Source organism: Polyergus mexicanus, unplaced genomic scaffold (genome assembly GCF_030449975.1).
Source record: "Polyergus mexicanus isolate NDT 795.1 unplaced genomic scaffold, iyPolMexi1.0 SCAF_252, whole genome shotgun sequence".
NCBI lineage: Eukaryota > Metazoa > Arthropoda > Insecta > Hymenoptera > Formicidae > Polyergus > Polyergus mexicanus.
Window position 1 is genome coordinate 1856 of NW_027223572.1, and position 407 is coordinate 2262.

Here is a 407-nt window from a genome sequence, read left to right on the forward strand (position 1 = left end):
CTTCAAAGAACATTCCGCCCCGGCTCTTCCAAATATATATATTATTATATTATATGTACGGGGAAGAGACGCTCCGATCGCGAAACAACTTTTGTGCCGTAGCCTCCCCAGCGGTGGCGGCGGTCCGCGCGCGTGCTCGGACGCGCGCGGCCAGGCTGATCGAAGGGCCAACGATTTTATCTCTCTCTCTTCGGAGAGGAGACTAAGATGGATGAACGAAGCGTTCGTTGAACGCAAGAATTGCAAAACGATTACCCTGAACGGTGGATCACTTGGCTCGTGGGTCGATGAAGAACGCAGCTAATTGCGCGTCAACTTGTGAACTGCAGGACACATGAACATCGACATTTCGAACGCACATTGCGGTCCACGGATACAATTCCCGGACCACGCCTGGCTGAGGGTCG

The 407-nt window shown here is 53.3% G+C and overlaps 1 non-coding gene across 1 annotated transcript; it reads left to right on the top strand.

The window, feature by feature from the left end:
• The first annotated feature begins 252 nt into the window (after window positions 1–252).
• LOC138944536 (5.8S ribosomal RNA) lies at window positions 253–407 on the top strand. Its single transcript, XR_011448816.1, has one exon. It is a non-coding gene; the product is annotated as a 5.8S ribosomal RNA (ribosomal RNA).